Below are 20,978 nucleotides of genomic sequence, written 5' to 3' on the forward strand. Positions count from 1 at the left end.
CTTAAAGTTTAAACCTTAAAGTTTAAACCTTAAAGTTTAAACCTTAAAGTTAAACCTTAAAGTTTAAACCTTAAAGTTTAACCTTAAAGTTTAAACCTTAAATTTAAACCTTAAAGTTTAAACCTTAAAGTTTAAACCTTAAAGTTTAAACTTAAAGTTTACACCTTTAAAGTTTAAACCTTAAAGTTTAAACCTTAAAGTTTAAACCTTAAAGTTTAAACCCTTAAAGTTTAAACCTTAAAGTTTAAACCTTAACGTTTAAACCTTAAAGTTTAACCTTAAGTTTAAACCTTAAAGTTTAAACCTTAAAGTTTAAACTTAAAGTTAAACCTTAAAGTTTAAACCTAAAGTTTAACCTTAAAGTTTAAACCTTAAGTTTAAACCTAAAGTTTAACCTTAAAGTTTAAACCTTAAAGTTTAAACCTTAAAGTTAAACCTTAAAGTTTAAACCTTAAGTTTAAACCTTAAAGTTTTAAACCTTAAAGTTTAAAACCTTTAAAGTTTAAACCTTAAAGTTTAAACCTTAAAGTTTTAAACCTTAAAGTTTAAACCTTAAAGTTTAAACCTTAAAGTTTAAACCTTAAAGTTTAAACCTTAAAGTTTAAACCTTAAAGTTTAAACCTTAAAGTTTAAACCTTAAAGTTTAAACCTTAAAGTTTAAACCTTAAAGTTTAAACCTTAAAGTTTAAACCTTAAGTTTAAACCTTAAAGTTTAAACCTTAAAGTTTAAACCTTAAAGTTTAAACCTTAAAGTTTAAACCTTAAAGTTTAAACCTTAAAGTTTAAACCTTAAAGTTTAAACCTTAAAGTTTAAACCTTAAAGTTTAAACCTTAAAGTTTAAACCTTAAAGTTTAAACCTTAAAGTTTAAACCTTAAAGTTTAAACCTTAAAGTTTAAACCTTAAAGTTTAAACCTTAAAGTTTAAACCTTAAAGTTTAAACCTTAAAGTTTAAACCTTAAAGTTTAAACCTTAAAGTTTAAACCTTAAAGTTTAAACCTTAAAGTTTAAACCTTAAAGTTTAAACCTTAAAGTTTAAACCTTAAAGTTTAAACCTTAAAGTTTAAACCTTAAAGTTTAAACCTTAAAGTTTAAACCTTAAAGTTTAAACCTTAAAGTTTAAACCTTAAAGTTTAAACCTTAAAGTTTAAACCTTAAAGTTTAAACCTTAAAGTTTAAACCTTAAAGTTTAAACCTTAAAGTTAGGTTTTGCACAGCAGTACTATTCCTTAAAAAATAGTAAAGTACATTTATATTTTCAGCATTGAAGGGTTTAAATGTGCACACTTGTTAAAACTACAAGATATTCACTTTAAGAAAAGTTGTATGAACCTATACTCCAATTTTCTCACCACCATGAGCTCACATTTTAGAACTGTAACTTAAGGGGCCATGTACAAATATATGTGGAACGTAACCTCCTATCACCCTGGCATCCACATGAGGTCATTTTACTGCCACGTTAGTTGTAGACTAGAAAACATTACAGGGGACAGCCAAAATGGGTGATTGCAGAACCCAAAGTTCCCATGGAAGCATCTGATCCAAACAGTATTCTGGTATAAAAAAAAAAAAAAAAAAAGGTAGTGGCACAGGGTTAGCATGCCACTACTTGCATAATTACCTAACCCTGCAAGAAGACACCTCACAAAGACGTCAAACTGAAATAAGTGACCATCTCACAACCCAGTATTGTCCATATATACAACTCCAAGATGGGTGTAATTGACCTTATGAGTTGCTACCACACAAGTGGCAAAAAATGGAAATTGAGGGTACTAATTAAGGATCTTGCTATAGCCAATAGCTGGCTGTTGTACTGCAAAGACCAATGTGTGACACACAAAGAAGAGCATCATGCTTTTCTGCATGGAAGCTGCCAAAATGGTCTTGGGCCTCACATGGGCTTGTGAGGCTATAGAAGATTGGACTGCATTCAAGACTCCCGAGTCACCTTTCCCACGTGCTATCCGTTAACACTGCAAGGTTAACATGCAGCATGCTCTGCATTGATTGATTCTCTGCTGGTCTGGTTTGTGTAGAGTACTGGGAGTCTGCTTGGTGGGGCACCGACTCACCTTTATCAAGCTAGCCAAAATGAACTGCGCACCAGATTGGTATGGCTCCCCGTGTCATAACGCTAACCAGGAGGATGAGCATTAGCAGTCATACCAAGTCATCATCACCCAGCCATTGTCCCAAGGAAGAAGAACCTGGACCAGCTGCTGCTTTCCAGATCTCTAGACACTTGCTGGGGTTCAAACCATCATCCCTGAAACGAAACCAAAGAGCCATTCTAGTGCCATCATACACCGCAAGACCTCTAGAATGCTCCGTTGTAACTCCATGACCACATTAATAGGTAAGGGTACTTACCCAAAGCAGCCAGCAGGTGGTTTTTCTTTTTCAAGCTCGCAGCAGGCAACAGTTCAACAATAAACACCCTATTCTGACTCATGGTGCTGATTTTCTACACGTTTCCAAATTCATTCTAAGTCATCTAGTTTGATAGAGGAGTTCATTTTGATGAAAACAGTATATGGTTTGTTAGGGGTTGCAGCAAAAACAGCTGAACTAGAAGCTAAAATATGAAGCCCCACCATGCAATGCATTCTGGGTTTTTTAAAGTCCATTTCTGATGTTCAGAACCGTGATAATACACATTTCTGGCACCTAGCAGGAGCTCAACAATGAAATCAGAAGCTGAGCTGTGATTTCTGTCTTCAAAACAGAGTTTGAAGACAAATAAAACAAAATAAAACTTGGTTAAAATATCAGACTTTTAAAACCAAATTCAAGCCCCTTCAGAGAAGCCTTAAGATAAAACTCCATCATCCAACAGTTATCACTGAGATGACTTTTTAAAGCTGAGCTGAGTTCATTCCAATAACATGAGTTTATTGGAATGAACTCATGTTTATTCCAATAAACATGAATGAACATGAGTTCATCTGTTCCTTTTTACTCCTTAAAAAGTAAAAGGAGAGAAAATCTGTTTAAACATATTTACTTTTAAGGCCAATTCCTGGTGAGCCGAGCAGCATTGAGGCAAAACTCCTTCATTCAACAGAAACTCAGACGAGGTTTTAAAGCTCAGCTGATTTATTTAAAAGATTGAGCTAAAAAAGCAAATCAAAATGTAGTGAAACCTGGTTGAGGTAAGAGGCCACTGAAGTTAGGGTTAAGTCCCAGCGCGATAAGACGTTCCTAGCCAGACTTTGACTAGGTCGAAAAATGAACGGGAGTCTATGGCAGCTACATGAAAGGAATGGGCTAGGACCACCAAACATGGCGGGGACCTGCAGAGGGTTGGAGGGAGAATACGAATCAAGTTTGGTCAAATGAGCACTTCTTTTTGTACTTCACCAATTTTCCATTCTGTGCTCCACCCAGGTCCGTTTAACAGTTTCAGGACCTGACCAGCACCCCTCAGCATCATTTGCTTGAGAAATAATGAGATTTGGAACCTATTGGAACTTCTTCATCGTGCTTGAACAACCAGAGACTGTCAGGATCTGCGGCTTCAGCAGTTCCTCTGGTTTCCTTCTAGGTGGCGTTCGAGAGCTCGCCCGCGTATTCACACACCCTCTCCACAGGTGTGTTTCGGCACACCTGTGGATCATCAGCGGGAGCATATTAGGAGCGGGTTCCCGGCACTTCGTCGCCAGAGTGTTGTCGCCTTTGTGGTACATCTGGTCCTGAGATCTCTAGAAAGATATCCAGTCTGTTTCGCACGCTTACCTGTCCTGTACCTTTCTGTGATTCCTAGGCTCCCTGTTGTCTGGACACTCCATGCGAAGTACGGGATTTGCAGTTCCATCCGCTGAGCTCCCTGACGAGTTACGCCCACCTACCAGCTGTTCGATCACACCGGTCCGCTCCTGATCAGACGCTCCTGCATTACACACCAATTGTCTTTTGTAAATAAATCTTTAATCTGATCTCCTGAGAGAGTCTTTGCATGTGGGTTCGGAGAGTTCAAAACAACATGACAGAGACCAGATGAAGAACCAGACAGGTCCAACTGATGACTTTAGGAGCAACTGTCGTGGCCATTTATGCTAAGGTTTTGTAGTTTATCATTTCTACCAATTTTGTTTTGTTCTTTGGGTAGTTGGAATATATTTAAGTTAATTTAGAATCAAAATTTGTCATTAATTTTTATATTTGGAATTGTTTAATTTACGTTGTTAATTGTTAGACCCTCCCACCAATTTAAGTAATTAATTAAGAACACACCGGGTGCTGGGTGGATTGTTTGGTGGATGTCTGGTGTGGACGGGAGGTTTGGTAGAATGATTTTTTTTTTTTGAACACTTGTTTACACCTTCAAACATTAAATTGAGATTATTTTTCATTTCAACTAAGTTACAAGACCTTTATTTCTACTTTTGCAATAAATGAATCGAGTCAAAGTGCGTACAAATCCCAAACCGCCTGTTACCACCCACAGCCTTTATTGGAGTTTTTATTTTTTGCTTTTTTGGAACGAAAGGCTGCGACAAGCAACTTTATTTCAGATGTATGGTGCATCAGAACCAACTCCTCCTGGTACCAGGTAACAACTGAGCCGGGCCGGGTGGGATCACAGCTTTCATGGTTGCACAGAAAGAAGGAAAGAAAAGGAATATTTAATAGCTGAAGCAAAAAGAGCAACAGCTCTTTAAACCTTAAAGTTTAAACTAAGGGTACCTAGGTTGAGGGAGAGACTCTCCTCTCAGGCAAAAAGTGTGAGAAGAAGACGCAGAATGTACAAGACAAGTTTATTTATTATATGTGTACACAATCAGCTGCATAAAAAATACACAAAGATTTTTTAAAAACTTTATTTGGTCGTTAAACACCCAGCAACCCACATTACATTAGAAGAATTATGAAAATCAAACATGAACCAATCAGCACATTATCCCAGTGATTCTCTGAGGTTTGAATAAATCAGTAAAATCACAGTAAAGAGCCCGAAGTTCTCTAGAAAACTCAAAACATGAAATATGGAGTTAAAAAAGTAAAAACCAAAACAAACTGAGAGAAATTAAAGCTGAGAATCAATGATGACGTAAAACTTCAAGATTTAGCTTTTACAATGAACATAAAATATATAAAATCTTTATTTTCCAGGTTCCACATGTTTCTGAAAACTGCTCTAAGATCAGAGTTTCTGTAGGACATCCAGTTCTAAACTGGTTAAACTGGTTTCTCTGATGGAAGCTGAAGTTTCGCTGCAGTTTCCAGTGAAGCATCTTTTTATCTGTGGAGCTTTGAGGAACATTTTCATGTCAGCAGAAGGACGAAGCAGCAGAGAAAAGAGGTTTGAAGTGTCTTTCATGGCTTCAAAGCTGAACTGAAAATGATTCCCATGTTTCCATTCTCAGACCATTTCTGGTTCCAGGATGAAAATGAATCAGAGAGAAAAAAGATCAACTTTCCAGTTGAATCCAGTTCAGATCAAAACTCCACGAAGCCTCTAAATGGAGCCCAGTTTGAATTGGATCTTTATTGATCCAAAGAGACAAACAATAAATGACAGACACGAGAAAATAAACGGGAGGAAAACCTTGGAGGTCAGAGGTCATCATCATGATCCAGTCAGAGTCTCTTTAGACTCAAACTGCTGCAGCTTCAACCTCTGAGGATCAGCAGGACACTGAGACCATTCTCTACTTCACAGAGATCAGAACCTGCAGAGAGAAGAAGGAAGGAGAGAGCAGATCAGTGAGTGTTTCCAGCCTCTCTCCAGCAGCAGTCAGTGACGCAGCACATCCAGTAGATGGTTTCCAGGCTGCAGTCAGACTGATCTCAGAGCTGTGACCAGGATGAACCCGATCAGTTGTTTCCTGTTGAGCTGAGAGAGCAAACAGATCTGAGATCAGATCTGCTGCTGCCACAGTTTGATGGATGAGGACCACTGTCTCTAGACATGTTGGACGGCTGGAGTCCAGCTGGACTTCCTGGAGACATGGACACAGCAACAACACTCATCTTCACACCAACACAAACGCAGGAACACAGCAAGCTGCTGCTCCTCTGATTGGCTGATTGCTGTCTCTGTGTCCAATCAGGAAGCCTGAACCATTCTCCTCCCACTGAGAAGCTGCAGCTTTAAGAGAGTTTGTAGAAATCTGCTGTCAGAGTTTGTTGGTTCTGATCAGGAGGAAACCAGAACCACAGCTCCATGAAGCCAGCAGCTTGGTTCTGAAGGAGAACCGGGCCACACACACACGCACACACACACATACACCTGTGTGTGGGCGTGTGTGTGTGTGTACATATATACACATACATACTTTTAAGTACAATTCAACAACCTGGATGTCCATGTGACAATATTTTATTAACATTTATTTAAAAAAAAACAAAACAACTACTGTATTGTTTTTACCTCTAAAATATATATTTCTCAAATATCAATTGTTACAGCTAATCGTGGATCCGTTTAAGTAAATTTAAAGCAAGTACACTCTGCGGTCGGAGTCCCGTTCGGAAGTGCGGTCGGAAATGCCCCGAACGGGACTCCGACCGCAGAGTGTACTTGCTTTAAATTTACTTAAATGGATCCACGATTAGCTGTAACAATTGATATTTGAGAAATATATATTTTAGAGGTAAAAACAATACAGTAGGGTTTTTTTTATTTGAAATAAAGGTCGGAGCCGTGGTCTGAGATGCGGGGAGCCGCGTTCGGAAATTCGGATCAACTGACAAAACAGTTGGATTTTTATTTTGCAGATTTTGGTTCAGCTGCTAAATAAAAGCTGGAGAGTTTATATTTTGGAAACCAGTGTAGAGTCTGAAAACATGTTATATATTTAAAACTCAATAATACATCCAGGCTGAAGCCTTTGTGCTATGAGTGACCTACACATTCAACAGACTCAGGCTGCCATATACAGATAAACACCACAGCTGGGAGGCCCAACATATACAAACAGTGGTGCCAAAGCACGTTGACACGTGGCAAGAGGAAGATGAAATCGAACCTACGCCCTTCCTATTACAAGACAACAACGCTACTCTCAGAATCTTGACTTTTGGATCCCACAGAGGAATGTTATTGACAACCTCAAAATATACTTCAGTTTTTCTGATTCAGCTCAATTCTTCCTCTAAAACCAGGTTCTGAGTCTCTGATGTCAGCAATTATAAATCACTGCAATTAGTAAACATGATTTGATTTTAAAATAATTGGACATAATTTATTCTCCTTGTTAATTTATCATTTCTCTTTCATACATTTTATTCATTGTTAGCTTTCAGTGCCTGCGATGGACTGGTGACCTGTCCAGGGTGAACCCCGCCTCTCGTCTGATGACAGCTGGAGCTGGGCCCCACCGGCCCCCCTCACCACCCTGCAGGGATCAATGTGTTCAGATCATGGATGGAAAGATTTTATGGTAGATTGTCTCCCTTAAGACCTCACTGAAAACAGCTTCATAGTTGATGCCTCAACATCAACTGATTCTATGATATTGCTGACTATTTTTTCTACTTCTAACATAAACAGGTAAAGAAGTAACCTAGAAATGTTTCCCCACCCCAGGCATCCGGTCCCAATCATCATCGGTTCCGATGATGTCACATGCATAGCGAGTCCGCTACGTCTTAAAATTGTAAGTCAGACTTTTTTCTTTGCCATTTGTCTGTACTCTTTAAAATACAAGTGTTCTTTTTTTGTAGGTTTCTGTAAAGTGCAGTGAATGGGAATGTTCTGCCGTTGATCCTCACTGTTCTTAGGAAGGAGAAATGTCAGTATGTTTGCAATAATACTGGAATACTGTGATATTAAATTAAAACAATACTCTGTCCTTGGTTAAATATTTTTCACATTTCCTCTAAAGTGTACCTTGTCAAGAAAACTGGCATAAGGGTATGAGATCTTTCCAGGCACACGCAGAAAAAGATGTATAATGGCTTGGAAGAAATAAAGTAATCCTGTAGTTTGATTAAAAGTTAATTAAGTTGAATAAGTCGGAATAATATGAGTATAAGTAATCACTCAATAACTTTCTGCAAAGAATCTCTGATTAATGATCTGTAATGATTTAACTATGTAATGATTATGTTAATGATTAACAATAAGACAAAAGATGTGATTTATTGTCAATGAATATGAAGTTGTAATCATTTGAAATCAATTCAAATAGGATGAATGTGTTTAATGAGTTATAATAAATAATAGTGAGTTATAGGAAAAGAGAGGAATGCAGTACAGCCCTGAAACAGGAAATGTCGCAAGCAGTTCTGAACAGATGGCCAAAGCGGCAGGATGGGTGGTGCGGTGAGTTTGGCTGAGGCAACGGAAAAAGAGGAAGTACGGGAACTTCCACTATGGTCAGCAAAAACAGGTTGGGAAATGTAGGGACTTTTTCATGAGAGACAGCAGATGTGAAGCAAGTCACGTAGACCAAACCTCCCCATACACACATATGGTGAGGAGAGGCATAAAAAGGGGCTGAAAAGAGGAACCAGCTGTTCCCAGTCCGGCGGCGCAGAAGGAGAGACAACTCACAGAGGAGCAGATTGAGCTACGGACCGCACTTCAGAACCACGGGGAAGCTCGGACTTCACACCGCTAAGAAAGGACTGGGTCCCATCGCCCCATCTCTGGTTCTTTATTTGACCGTTGGTCTCGTCTCAACCCAGCACTTTCAAACTCTGCAACAAGACTTGGAGGAAGGACAAAGACCCCTAAGGGATGAAGAACTGGGTCTTGCAAAAGGATTCGGACCCGTTCTGCTTTGTTTCCTTTCTAAGGAGGATTTTTCCACACAAGGCAAAGACCTCAACCAAGGACGCTAGAAATTCCTGTTGCCAAAAGATCCACCATCTTCTGGGTATGAGTTGAATCTGCTCATCGAAATTCCATTTCAGAACGTGCGACTTAAAAGTTAGGGAAAGGAGACAGGGTAGTATGATTGTACATGTAAATTTTATTACACTGTTTTTGAATTATATACGATTGATTATTGATTTGTATGTCGCATACCCCTGCTTAAGCTTGCTTAATAAATTTATACTATAAAATTCTAATGAGGTTGGTGGACATTGGAATTAATAGAGTCATTTAATCTTTGTCCAGTTCTTTTAATTAAGGTAAAACTAATGTACATGATTCCAGTAAATAGGAGGCTTCATAATTTCCTTTGGTGAGATTAAATAATGACCCTGGGACTTACATCTAAGTCACTAAACATAATCTAGCCGGTTCCAAGTGCAAGTTATGATTTAGAAAGTGGGCTACCGTTAACAGAAGTGGTTATTGGAATTATGCAGCTGCGAGGGCTACTCAGCTGATTGTTTCTTAACTGTAAAGGGTCATAACTTCTGGATTGGAGGTAGTTAGAGCTAGACGAATCACTTTCGCCACCAGTTTAAATAGATTATCTCTTATAGAGTACTCTTAGGGTAATACCCAGGACTCAGAGATTTTCCGGACCTGTTAGACGGAGAACTGGTCAGTAGGCAGCCCTGGGGAGTAGTGAGGAGTGGGCGGGGCTGACTATTGCAGGATAACCTTCAACCTATTGTTTCATTGTACTAATTTTCATAAGCATGTTGTCTGCAAATTTTGAATGCATTGACAATTTGTACAATTCTGTACAAGTACATATTGGCAATGTACTCTTGAAAAATGTAAATGTATTTAAAATAAAATGTGATTTGTTATGCATGCCTGCATCCAACTCTATGACCATTCGTGACGCCAACATTCACCATCCGACCCGATGGAACTGGAGAGGTTCTGAAGGAGGAGTGGCAGAGGATCCCCAAATCCAGCTGTGAAAAACCAGTTGCATCATTTCCAAGAAGACTCATGGCTGTACAAGCTAAAAAGGGGTTTCTACTGAGCAAAAGGTCTGAATACTTATGACCATGTGATGTTTCAGTTTTTCTTTTTTTTTTTTATAAATTTACAAAGCTTTCTACAATTCTGTATGTTTTCTGTCAAGAGGGGATGCTGAGTATACATTAATGAGAAATAATATGAACTTTTCTGAGATTAGCAAATGGCTGCAATGAAACAGAGTGAGAAATTTAAAGGGGTATGAATACGTTTCATTCATTAATTCACCAGGGACTTTGATTTTGCTCATTAAAACAAAATCAGAGTAAAGGAAAAACATGGATATTTGAAATGTCCGTGATTGTATTCAGTGACTCAAATATAAAATACATAAAACAGCTTTCCTAGCAAGTTGGCAAACAGCTGTGGAAATTATTGCTGTGATTCAACCAACAATTTTCTGATTTTCTAATGAGCAAACATTTAAAACCAGAAAGACTCGGAAATGGAGCGATGGTCAGAAAGAGGTCAAGTTTTCCATATTAAAGAAAGTCCATAAAGTAACGCATTTGATCCACAATGTCTGATTCAATCTGGATTTTCTACTGATAAAAGCCCAGAGAAATCCTCTCTGATCAATAAATTATTGACTTCATATTGAAATATTTTCCATCCACCAATCAGGAACCCAGATATCTCAGCCGGGCCACAAACACTCAGAACCTACTGGTACCAGTTTGACTCCACTATGAAACTGGGAGCAAACTCAGCTTGTTGTCTGGGTTACAGATGAAAACTCAGAGAAAATCAGAGTTCCTGATTGAAACCAGGTGCTGCAGCTCTGCATCATAACCAGAACCAGAACCAGAACCAGGCCCAGTTCTGGTTCTGTCCAGCAGCTCAAAGAGAGAAAACCCAGTCAGGACTGGAAACCAGAAGAATGTGGAGTTAAAACTCACCTGATCAGATCTTTGCTTCTCCTTCTGTTCACACAAACCGAGTCGGAACGAACTGGACCCGATTCTCCAGAACTTGAACCGGACCCACCTGTGGCTCCGCCCCCTCTCACAGCAGAGGTGTGTTGCTAATGAGAAGAATCCTGTCTGATCATCACTACCAGGAAATAAATGGAAAATAACAACCAGTTCACATTTCAGTTTATAGCTTATTTATGTTTAAACATTTCAAGATTTTTTTTCCATTACTATTTCATTAAATTAATAAAGATTTTCAAGTTGATCAGATTCAGTTTTATCTATAAAGACTTTTATAAAATAGCCAAAGCTGCACCAAGTTTCTGCTCAGCAACACAATAAACCACTAATAACAGTTTCTGCTTGTTCTAATCCTCAGCGCTCACGTAGCAGAGCTCACTTCCTCTGACTCCCCAGAGGATCCATCACTCTGCGTCTCTGAGGTCTGAGTCCGGGTCCAGAAAATTATCTTTACACCCGTCTGGCCCCCCGGCACTGCAGAACAGGACATTACCTGTCCAGATCGCTACAAAAACCTTTTACAAAAAAACAGAAATATAAAATACAGCGGACCTAATTCAAACCTCAGACTGAAGAACTTTTGGCCTCCAACTCGCTTAAACTTAAACATTTAAACTCTTTTAAACACCAGATCTCTCTGTGCTAAAGCTCTATTAATTAATGATTTCATCACTGAGCATAATATCAATGTTATGTTTCTGACAGAAACATGGTTGAATGACAATAACGAACCGATCGTACCTCCTAACTACAATTTCTTAAGTGAGAATAGAAAACATAAAAAAGGAGGAGGTGTGGCCTCAATATTTAAGAATATACCATACCATACCAACTTTATTTATGAAGCACTTTATACACCGACAGGACCAAAGTGCTATACACAATCATAAAATACAATGCGATTATAAAATAGAAAAGATTGAAACATAAAATACATATAAAACAAAGTGAAACCTCTCAGATTGTGCCAAAAGCCAAAGAAAAAAGATCCTAAAACCAGGAAGACAGAGCACATAACACCAGTTTTATAGTCCCTCCACTGGCTCCCTGTAGCTCAAAGAATAGACTTTAAAATACCGTTGTTAGTTTACAAATCACTGAACGGCTCAATACATTAAAGATCCGCTGTTGTCGTATCAACCTTCCAGACCTCTCAGGTCTTCCGGTTCTGGTCTGCTCTGCATCCCCAGAACCAGAACCAAACGAGGAGAAGCAGCTTTCAGCATCTATTCACCACAAATTTGGAACAAACTTCCAGAAAACTGTAAAACAGCTGAAACACTGACTTCCTTTAAATCTCCACTAAAAACCCACTTGTTTAGGATTGTAACGAGTAACTCAATTAAGACCTGAACATAACGTTTATTCATCCAGATCCCCTCAAATCATTTACAAATTACAACTTGCACATTTACATTCTACTCTCTGTACTCCAACACAATCAACAGCTTTTAAATACAGAAAATGATGACAAAAAAAATACATTTTCTGTCACTGCTATCCGTTCTAGTCTCAATAGAAATGAACAGCTGCACATTATTTCGCTGGCAAACATGTCAAAAACTATTCTTCACGCACCAACATCCCATAATATATCCCTCAGGCGGGTTTGGACGCAGCGGTCAGCTTCTTCCGGCGCAACATCCACTCCGAGGGCCTTCAGGACGTCCACCACCGCTGTGGCCCCGCAGGCCGACGCTCCGATCTGCTGGGTCTGCCTCTCCAGAGCCTCCTGGATGGACCACAGCATGGCGGCAGCCGCCTCTTCCTCCTCCTGGTCCTCCGGCTCTGCCTCCATCCGAGCGCTCCACCTGCGGAGAAACGACCGACTTGCTCTAATTTTAAATAAAATTAAGCGGCACTGTTAGTTATAAAGCGAAAACAGCGACACCTACTGTCGTTTCTGTAAAATATTTCAATCCGTTCGGCTTTTGCTCCGTTTCACTTGATATTTTTCTCCACTTTTCGCCAGAATGACAACCACCAGCTGACTACAACAACAATGCTCAGTGAGCATGCGCACTGTACAAGGTAACGTGCTCGCTACTTCTATTCCAAGAGAGAAGAGAAACAGCGCGGCCGCTAGCGCACCCTAGTGGTGTGAGGTCACAACTGCATCCTTACAGAAACATTTTCTACATCCAGGAATACTGATTTTATATTTCATTCATTAATTTAATCCGAGTTATATTTGATCTAAGGGCAGCGTTATAGTTTTGTTCAATAACCCACACAGTAAAAGTGTAAACTTTGTCAATTTTTTTGGTAAATAATGAGATTTTTATGCACACTTACGCTAAAACATTACATAAAAGTCAATTAAAAGTGTAAACCCTGTATAAAAAGTGTCATTTCATGACAACATTTATAAAGAATCCTATGTCCTTTTTACGTGCACCCCTTCAAATAAAGTCTTACCAAATTTACTTCCTTGCAACCACATTGTTTTAAATAATATCACACCCTGCTTAGTTGTTTATGCTGTGGATTAATTTCACATTGTAAATAAAACATCAGCAAAACACTCACCTGATCCAGACGCTGCTCCTCTTCTTCTTCTTTTTTGGCGGTTGGCAAGCAACTTATTGATGTGCATTACCGCCATGAACTGGAATGGAGTGTGGATCGGGATGCTACATATATATTACTCCCAAGCCCCCCCAAAAAAGAAAAAGAAAAGAAACCTTATATCCTATCAATTTCGCTTTCTTAAGATAATTGATTAAATAACAAAAATATACAGACTCTGCTCTGCTGCTGCACGGAGTCTGAACCGGTTCTGATCCAAACCTGACTAGAGCTGACACACCTGAGGCTCCGCCCCCTGACCCAGCTGACAATAAACACCTTTATTTTCATGTTTTCCTTTGTATGAGTTGAGCTGTAAAACTTTAGGTCACATTTGAACTTTTTCAGGTTTTTCTCAGTTTTCTGCTCATTTCCAACCAACATTTTATTGCAGGAAATCATTTCAGGAAGGAACCAGAAGATTCAGGAGTCTGGGAGATGTGACTGTAACCGACCTGGACACTGAGGCCCCAGAGCGCCCCCTGCAGGATCTGCTGCACCATTAACCAGACAGAAATGGCAGTTTTATACAAGTTATTATTCTAATTCAATAGCTGATTTAATTAAACAAGTTTTGATTGAAAAGATTCTCATCTGTTTTATTAAAAAAAACATCTTCAGTCTGAATACTGCAAAAAATAAACTGCTGGCTAAATTAGTAGCTTAAAGCTGAAATCAACTTGAGATGTTTCTGCTTTTACTAATTTAAGCTGTGAAACTAAATGTGAAAACTTATAATACAGCAAAAATGGCATGGAGGATTAACATGAAGGTTTAGTTATTATATGTGTACACAGTCAGCTGCATAAAAAATACACAAAGATTCTTTAAAAACTTTATTTGGTCGTTAAACATCCAGCAACCCACATTGCATTAGAAGAATTATGAAAATCAAACATGAACCAATCAGCACATTATCCCAAAACAAAAAGAACTGCTCTTCGGGGCCCCTGGTGGACGCGGTAGGTACCGCACGCTTCGCAAGTTTAAACCTTAAAGTTTGAACTCGGCATGGGAAGGGACGAGATTCTCACGGTACAACCTTGAATATCACATTTTTACAAAAACGAATCTTTAAGAATATCTCGGCAGGTAAGCGTTTCTCGGCAAAACACATGCCCAAGGCATAAAAAACTAAGCCTAAAGGCCAATAACAGGCACCTTGGTGGAGCTGATTTTTATTCATTTTTTGTAACAATTCCTGTCATATCAAAAACACACAATTTCACTATGAAGTGATTTGTGCTCACAATATATACAGTATTTGATAATGTATGTAGAAATTATTTTATCGATAAGAAAAAAAAAAAAAAATGCTCTTCGGCGCCCCTGGTGGCCACGGTAGGTACTGCATGTGAAAGTTTAAACCTTAAAGTTTAAACCTAAGTTAACCTAAGTTTAAACCTTAAAGTTTAAACCTTAAAGTTTAAACCTTAAAGTTTAAACCTTAAAGTTTAAACCTTAAAGTTTAAACCTTAAAGTTTAAACCTTAAAGTTTAAACCTTAAAGTTTAAACCTTAAAGTTTAAACCTTAAAGTTTAAACCTTAAAGTTTAAACCTTAAAGTTTAAACCTTAAAGTTTAAACCTTAAAGTTTAAACCTTAAAGTTTAAACCTTAAAGTTTAAACCTTAAAGTTTAAACCTTAAAGTTTAAACCTTAAAGTTTAAACCTTAAAGTTTAAACCTTAAAGTTTAAACCTTAAAGTTTAAACCTTAAAGTTTAAACCTTAAAGTTTAAACCTTAAAGTTTAAACCTTAAAGTTTAAACCTTAAAGTTTAAACCTTAAAGTTTAAACCTTAAAGTTTAAACCTTAAAGTTTAAACCTTAAAGTTTAAACCTTAAAGTTTAAACCTTAAAGTTTAAACCTTAAAGTTTAAACCTTAAAGTTTAAACCTTAAAGTTTAAACCTTAAAGTTTAAACCTTAAAGTTTAAACCTTAAAGTTTAAACCTTAAAGTTTAAACCTTAAAGTTAAACCTTAAAGTTTAAACCTTAAAGTTTAAACCTTAAAGTTTAAACCTTAAAGTTTAAACCTTAAAGTTTAAACCTTAAAGTTTAAACCTTAAAGTTTAAACCTTAAAGTTTAAACCTTAAAGTTTAAACCTTAAAGTTTAAACCTTAAAGTTTAAACCTTAAAGTTTAAACCTTAAAGTTTAAACCTTAAAGTTTAAACCTTAAAGTTTAAACCTTAAAGTTTAAACCTTAAAGTTTAAACCTTAAAGTTTAAACCTTAAAGTTTAAACCTTAAAGTTTAAACCTTAAAGTTTAAACCTTAAAGTTTAAACCTTAAAGTTTAAACCTTAAAGTTTAAACCTTAAAGTTTAAACCTTAAAGTTTAAACCTTAAAGTTTAAACCTTAAAGTTTAAACCTTAAAGTTTAAACCTTAAAGTTTAAACCTTAAAGTTTAAACCTTAAAGTTTAAACCTTAAAGTTTAAACCTTAAAGTTTAAACCTTAAAGTTTAAACCTTAAAGTTTAAACCTTAAAGTTTAAACCTTAAAGTTTAAACCTTAAAGTTTAAACCTTAAAGTTTAAACCTTAAAGTTTAAACCTTAAAGTTTAAACCTTAAAGTTTAAACCTTAAAGTTTAAACCTTAAAGTTTAAACCTTAAAGTTTAAACCTTAAAGTTTAAACCTTAAAGTTTAAACCTTAAAGTTTAAACCTTAAAGTTTAAACCTTAAAGTTTAAACCTTAAAGTTTAAACCTTAAAGTTTAAACCTTAAAGTTTAAACCTTAAAGTTTAAACCTTAAAGTTTAAACCTTAAAGTTTAAACCTTAAAGTTTAAACCTTAAAGTTTAAACCTTAAAGTTTAAACCTTAAAGTTTAAACCTTAAAGTTTAAACCTTAAAGTTTAAACCTTAAAGTTTAAACCTTAAAGTTTAAACCTTAAAGTTTAAACCTTAAAGTTTAAACCTTAAAGTTTAAACCTTAAAGTTTAAACCTTAAAGTTTAAACCTTAAAGTTTAAACCTTAAAGTTTAAACCTTAAAGTTTAAACCTTAAAGTTTAAACCTTAAAGTTTAAACCTTAAAGTTTAAACCTTAAAGTTTAAACCTTAAAGTTTAAACCTTAAAGTTTAAACCTTAAAGTTTTAAACCTTAAAGTTTAAACCTTAAAGTTTAAACCTTAAAGTTTAAACCTTAAAGTTTAAACCTTAAAGTTTAAACCTTAAAGTTTAAACCTTAAAGTTTAAACCTTAAAGTTTAAACCTTAAAGTTTAAACCTTAAAGTTTAAACCTTAAAGTTTAAACCTTAAAGTTTAAACCTTAAAGTTTAAACCTTAAAGTTTAAACCTTAAAGTTTAAACCTTAAAGTTTAAACCTTAAAGTTTAAACCTTAAAGTTTAAACCTTAAAGTTTAAACCTTAAAGTTTAAACCTTAAAGTTTAAACCTTAAAGTTTAAACCTTAAAGTTTAAACCTTAAAGTTTAAACCTTAAAGTTTAAACCTTAAAGTTTAAACCTTAAAGTTTAAACCTTAAAGTTTAAACCTTAAAGTTTAAACCTTAAAGTTTAAACCTTAAAGTTTAAACCTTAAAGTTTAAACCTTAAAGTTTAAACCTTAAAGTTTAAACCTTAAAGTTTAAACCTTAAAGTTAAACCTTAAAGTTTAAACCTTAAAGTTTAAACCTTAAAGTTTAAACCTTAAAGTTTAAACCTTAAAGTTTAAACCTTAAAGTTTAAACCTTAAAGTTTAAACCTTAAAGTTTAAACCTTAAAGTTTAAACCTTAAAGTTTAAACCTTAAAGTTTAAACCTTAAAGTTTAAACCTTAAAGTTTAAACCTTAAAGTTTAAACCTTAAAGTTTAAACCTTAAAGTTTAAACCTTAAAGTTTAAACCTTAAAGTTTAAACCTTAAAGTTTAAACCTTAAAGTTTAAACCTTAAAGTTAAACCTTAAAGTTTAAACCTTAAAGTTTAAACCTTAAAGTTTAAACCTTAAAGTTTAACCTTAAAGTTTAAACCTTAAAGTTTAAACCTTAAAGTTTAAACCTTAAAGTTTAAACCTTAAAGTTTAAACCTTAAAGTTTAAACCTTAAAGTTTAAACCTTAAAGTTTAAACCTTAAAGTTTAAACCTTAAAGTTTAAACCTTAAAGTTTAAACCTTAAAGTTTAAACCTTAAAGTTTAAACCTTAAAGTTTAAACCTTAAAGTTTAAACCTTAAAGTTTAAACCTTAAAGTTTAAACCTTAAAGTTTAAACCTTAAAGTTTAAACCTTAAAGTTTAAACCTTAAAGTTTAAACCTTAAAGTTTAAACCTTAAAGTTTAAACCTTAAAGTTTAAACCTTAAAGTTTAAACCTTAAAGTTTAAACCTTAAAGTTTAAACCTTAAAGTTTAAACCTTAAAGTTTAAACCTTAAAGTTTAAACCTTAAAGTTTAAACCTTAAAGTTTAAACCTTAAAGTTTAAACCTTAAAGTTTAAACCTTAAAGTTTAAACCTTAAAGTTTAAACCTTAAAGTTTAAACCTTAAAGTTTAAACCTTAAAGTTTAAACCTTAAAGTTTAAACCTTAAAGTTTAAACCTTAAAGTTTAAACCTTAAAGTTTAACCTTAAAGTTTAAACCTTAAAGTTTAAACCTTAAAGTTTAAACCTTAAAGTTTAAACCTTAAAGTTTAAACCTTAAAGTTTAAACCTTAAAGTTTAAACCTTAAAGTTTAAACCTTAAAGTTTAAACCTTAAAGTTTAAACCTTAAAGTTTAAACCTTAAAGTTTAAACCTTAAAGTTTAAACCTTAAAGTTTAAACCTTAAAGTTTAACCTTAAAGTTTAAACCTTAAAGTTTAAACCTTAAAGTTTAAACCTTAAAGTTTAAACCTTAAAGTTTAAACCTTAAAGTTTAAACCTTAAAGTTTAACCTTAAAGTTTAAACCTTAAAGTTTAAACCTTAAAGTTTAAACCTTAAAGTTTAAACCTTAAAGTTTAAACCTTAAAGTTTAAACCTTAAAGTTTAAACCTTAAAGTTTAAACCTTAAAGTTTAAACCTTAAAGTTTAAACCTTAAAGTTTAAACCTTAAAGTTTAAACCTTAAAGTTTAAACCTTAAAGTTTAAACCTTAAAGTTTAAACCTTAAAGTTTAAACCTTAAAGTTTAAACCTTAAAGTTTAAAACCTTAAAGTTTAAACCTTAAAGTTTAAACCTTAAAGTTTAAACCTTAAAGTTTAAACCTTAAAGTTTAAACCTTAAAGTTTAAACCTTAAAGTTTAAACCTTAAAGTTTAAACCTTAAAGTTTAAACCTTAAAGTTTAAACCTTAAAGTTTAAACCTTAAAGTTTAAACCTTAAAGTTTAAACCTTAAAGTTTAAACCTTAAAGTTTAAACCTTAAAGTTAAACCTTAAAGTTTAAACCTTAAAGTTTAAACCTTAAAGTTTAAACCTTAAAGTTTAAACCTTAAAGTTTAAACCTTAAAGTTTAAACCTTAAAGTTTAAACCTTAAAGTTTAAACCTTAAAGTTTAAACCTTAAAGTTTAAACCTTAAAGTTTAAACCTTAAAGTTTAAACCTTAAAGTTTAAACCTTAAAGTTTAAACCTTAAAGTTTAAACCTTAAAGTTTAAACCTTAAAGTTTAAACCTTAAAGTTTAAACCTTAAAGTTTAAACCTTAAAGTTTAAACCTTAAAGTTTAAACCTTAAAGTTTAAACCTTAAAGTTTAAACCTTAAAGTTTAAACCTTAAAGTTTAAACCTTAAAGTTTAAACCTTAAAGTTTAAACCTTAAAGTTTAAACCTTAAAGTTTAAACCTTAAAGTTTAAACCTTAAAGTTAGGTTTTGCACAGCAGTACTATTCCTTAAAAAATAGTAAAGTACATTTATGTTTTCAGCATTGAAGGGTTTAAATGTGCACACTTGTTAAAACTACAAGATATTCACTTTAAGAAAAGTTGTATGAACCTATACTCCAATTTTCTCACCACCATGAGCTCACATTTTAGAACTGTAACTTAAGGGGCCATGTACAAATATATGTGGAACGTAACCTCCTATCACCTGGCATCCACATGAGGTCATTTTACTGCCACGTTAGTTGTAGACTAGAAAACATTACAGGGGACAGCCAAAATGGGTGATTGCAGAACCCAAAGTTCCCATGGAAGCACCTGATCCAAACAGTATTCTGGTATAAAAAAAAAGAAAAAAAAGGTAGTGGCACAGGGTTAGCATGCCACTACTTGCATAATTACCTAACCCTGCAAGAAGACACCTCACAAAGACGTCAAACTGAAATAAGTGACCATCTCACAACCCAGTATTGTCCATATATACAACTCCAAGATGGGTGTAATTGACCTTATCAGTTGCTACCACACAAGTGGCAAAAAATGGAAATTGAGGGTACTAATTAAGGATCTTGCTATAGCCAATAGCTGGCTGTTGTACTGCAAAGACCAATGTGTGACACACAAAGAAGAGCATCATGCTTTTCTGCATGGAAGCTGCCAAAATGGTCTTGGGCCTCACATGGGCTTGTGAGGCTATAGAAGATTGGACTGCATTCAAGACTCCCGAGTCACCTTTCCCACGTGCTATCCGTTAACACTGCAAGGTTAACATGCAGCATGCTCTGCATTGATTGATTCTCTGCTGGTCTGGTTTGTGTAGAGTACTGGGAGTCTGCTTGGTGGGGCACCGACTCACCTTTATCAAGCTAGCCAAAATGAACTGCGCACCAGATTGGTATGGCTCCCCGTGTCATAACGCTAACCAGGAGGATGAGCATTAGCAGTCATACCAAGTCATCATCACCCAGCCATTGTCCCAAGGAAGAAGAACCTGGACCAGCTGCTGCTTTCCAGATCTCTAGACACTTGCTGGGGTTCAAACCATCATCCCTGAAACGAAACCAAAGAGCCATTCTAGTGCCATCATACACCGCAAGACCTCTAGAATGCTCCGTTGTAACTCCATGACCACATTAATAGGTAAGGGTACTTACCCAAAGCAGCCAGCAGGTGGTTTTTCTTTTTCAAGCTCGCAGCAGGCAACAGTTCAACAATAAACACCCTATTCTGACTCATGGTGCTGATTTTCTACACGTTTCCAAATTCATTCTAAGTCATCTAGTTTGATAGAGGAGTTCATTTTGATGAAAACAGTATATGGTTTGTTAGGGGTTGCAGCAAAAACAGCTGAACTAGAAGCTAAAATATGAAGCCCCACCATGCAATGCATTCTGGGTTTTTTAAAGTCCATTTCTGATGTTCAGAACCGTGATAATACACATTTCTGGCACCTAGCAGGAGCTCAACAATGAAATCAGAAGCTGAGCTGTGATTTCTGTCTTCAAAACAGAGTTTGAAGACAAATAAAACAAAATAAAACTTGGTTAAAATATCAGACTTTTAAAACCAAATTCAAGCCCCTTCAGAGAAGCCTTAAGATAAAACTCCATCATCCAACAGTTATCACTGAGATGACTTTTTAAAGCTGAGCTGAGTTCATTCCAATAACATGAGTTTATTGGAATGAACTCATGTTTATTCCAATAAACATGAATGAACATGAGTTCATCTGTTCCTTTTTACTCCTTAAAAAGTAAAAGGAGAGAAAATCTGTTTAAACATATTTACTTTTAAGGCCAATTCCTGGTGAGCCGAGCAGCATTGAGGCAAAACTCCTTCATTCAACAGAAACTCAGAC

At 35.3% G+C, this 20,978-nt stretch overlaps 1 long non-coding RNA gene across 1 annotated transcript; it reads left to right on the forward strand.

The window, feature by feature from the left end:
• Window positions 1–3,363: 3,363 nt before the first annotated feature.
• On the forward strand, window positions 3,364–3,940 carry LOC116730118 (uncharacterized). Its single transcript, XR_004341263.1, has 2 exons — window positions 3,364–3,685; window positions 3,769–3,940. It is a non-coding gene; the product is annotated as an uncharacterized LOC116730118 (long non-coding RNA).
• Window positions 3,941–20,978: the final 17,038 nt, after the last annotated feature.

This window comes from Xiphophorus hellerii, chromosome 2 (assembly GCF_003331165.1).
Source record: "Xiphophorus hellerii strain 12219 chromosome 2, Xiphophorus_hellerii-4.1, whole genome shotgun sequence".
In the NCBI taxonomy this organism is placed as follows: Eukaryota; Metazoa; Chordata; class Actinopteri; order Cyprinodontiformes; family Poeciliidae; genus Xiphophorus; species Xiphophorus hellerii.